This window comes from Pteropus vampyrus, unplaced genomic scaffold, assembly GCF_000151845.1.
Source record: "Pteropus vampyrus isolate Shadow unplaced genomic scaffold, Pvam_2.0 Scaffold25, whole genome shotgun sequence".
Taxonomy (NCBI): Eukaryota; Metazoa; Chordata; class Mammalia; order Chiroptera; family Pteropodidae; genus Pteropus; species Pteropus vampyrus.
Genome location: NW_011888806.1, coordinates 8,772,313 through 8,774,865, shown reverse-complemented (window position 1 = coordinate 8,774,865; position 2,553 = coordinate 8,772,313). Strand labels below are relative to the sequence as shown.

The 2,553-nt window shown below is 37.3% G+C and overlaps 1 protein-coding gene across 1 annotated transcript in view; it reads right to left on the bottom strand.

Moving 5' to 3' along the window:
- ABCG2 (ATP binding cassette subfamily G member 2 (Junior blood group)) overlaps window positions 1–2,553 on the bottom strand; it is a 159,794-nt gene that overhangs the window by 111,384 nt on the left and 45,857 nt on the right. The gene's annotated exons all lie outside the window — the stretch shown is intronic.

The following is a 2,553-nucleotide window of genomic DNA, read 5'->3' as shown; positions in this document are numbered from 1 at the left end:
CTAAGTGTGTGGATCCATTCACTGCACGTAATCTATACAGTGCAGATACTGTAAGGACTTGGTAAAACATCAAAGCAACGCATTTCAAACTCGCAAGTTCTGAAAATCAAAACTCACACTCACAATCAAAACAGCAAAAGGATATTTTAAAAGGCCGCAAACAAGCAATACATAAGAACAATTTCTCCAATGTAAATACAATTCTGAACATAGTAGAAGACCTAGTTGTTGCACAGCACCTTGACGAGCATTAGTGGACAAATCACTTTACAGGCAAGAAAACTTAGGACTAAAAAAGTCAGTGTCCCTGAAAGGACTCATACCAGCTCTAAGCCCAGTGGCCTTTCTGCATCACACCACACAGTAAGCAAACCCACTAAGACACTGAATGCAAACTTACGTTGCAAAGCTACAGGTGTTGTTTGCTGTTATATTGAGTCCCGGGCAGAAGTTTTGTCCCAAAAATTCATTATGCTGCAAAGCCTATAATACAAGAGGAAGTGGACAAGTGGAAAACTATTTAAATAGTTTTAAATTTCAAAAAGTTTCCAAAGAATGATCACAATTGCATTCTCCTGGTTTAATCTTTATTGTTTCTGCAACAAACCAGGTTCACATTTAGTCTTTGTCACACCAAAGCAACTAAAATGATTCTTCCTGGCAATCAAGAGGCCTTAGGGGTAGGACTTCAGCTTCTAAATCAAAGGACATAAAGTATTTGGCCTTGAGGTGAAACCTCTGGTTATATTACCCCATGGCTCCTTCCTCCTCTCCCCAATGTATAACCCCATAAACACTATAATTTAAATGATACAGTGGTACACAATGACTTGTGAATTTATGGTAACATCTTTTATATTGTTTTAATCAAAACCACTTAAGACAGACAGTTTCCTTTGTATTACATTCTAAAGCCAATAGTAGCTGTGAATATTATATGGTTTTGGTTTTTCTTCTAAATTCGCTTTCCATATAAAATATGAATTCTAGGCTCTCAACATCCTACTACTTATTTCCCCACTGAACTAAAAAGCAACTACATTTTTTTCCATCAATTGGTCAACCTTTCTCCTTCACTATGAGTTCTCTCCCTACCCTTTGCCTCTCTCTCAAACAACAGGGTGACTGGGGAAAGCCAGGTGACAACCAAGGTGACCTAAGGCTTAATAGAAAAGTCTTCTTCATTGCTCCTAAAAGAAAATTCCTGGAGATTTCCACAGCTCACGTCTGGGCACGTGAGATGGTCAGGCTTTATTCTGGTTGTTCCTAGCTTGGGAGCAATGAACCAGTCACAGGGACAGGTGAGGAAAACTTACCGCATAGCCGTATTGAGGAATGCTGAGGTACTGAAGCCATGAGAGCCAAGGCACGATGGTTGTGAGATTGACCAACAGCCCTGAAAAAATCTACAAAAAGCGAATACCAAGAATCGGGACTGATGGAGTGATTTCATGAAGAATTCTGGACAACACCCTCCTTAAGTCCCCTACAATCTTTCTTGAAATTTGTTCCACTACTCTAAAGACTTAGCATATCCTCTTTGCCTGTGCATACTTTTCTATAACTGAGGCTGTTTATGATTTTAAAAGAATGAAAATATATATTTCATTTAATTGGAAGATCCTTACTTGTCGAGGCTTTTACTTTCTTTTTAAAGTCACACAATGGAAGGTCCATAAGCATGACTGTCCTCATCCTACAACCACTATATGTTCCCACCAACAGACATACACAGCACATTCTGAGCATCTCCTGCCCCTCTCTACTTCCACAACAGTAAGCTTCATTATTTGCAGAGGTTTGCATTCTATCTCTTTACGACTTTAGGAATAACTTGGTGTTCAAAATGCATGCTTTAAATAACTCAAAACGTAGAGCTGTTACACAGCATGATGTCATGAAGTGCAGCATAAAATATGGTCAATAACTTCATTTAAAACTACCAAAAAGCAATACTGCAACGGAGACCCCAGGAAGGATCGTTCCAGCAACAGACAGCCACGTAAGAAGAGATTCATACAGAACTTCTCCTAACTGGCACTCGGTCTGCTGGGATGGGCATAATAATGAATATGTTGCTGGTATGACTACATGTTTTTTGATTTGACTACCAAGTGCTGAATATATATCATCTCTCAATAAAATATAATTTCATGAGTAGTTCAAAAAGTTCTAAATATAAACCATTAAATAATAAATCGAATATCTAATATGTCAAACAAAATATTTTTATATACTAAAGGACATTTTATCTATTGAATGACGTTACAGAAAACATACACAAAGTTTATCAACTTCTCAATAATGTTTAGATTGGTAGTTTTCAATGGTATAGTTTGTGCTAATTACAAATTTTTAAAGACATCTACTTCTATTCTAGCAGAGAGGACATGCGTATTAAGTATTAAGTAAGTAGGTTAAGTATTCCTATTTACTTGATGTAGTATGGGGAAATGTGCTGTTTCCCTTTACCTGTTGATTCATCTATGTGTGTGCAAAGTGAAGGGGCATGTAAGCTTAGGATAAAGTAACCGTTAAAAAAAAAAAGATGTG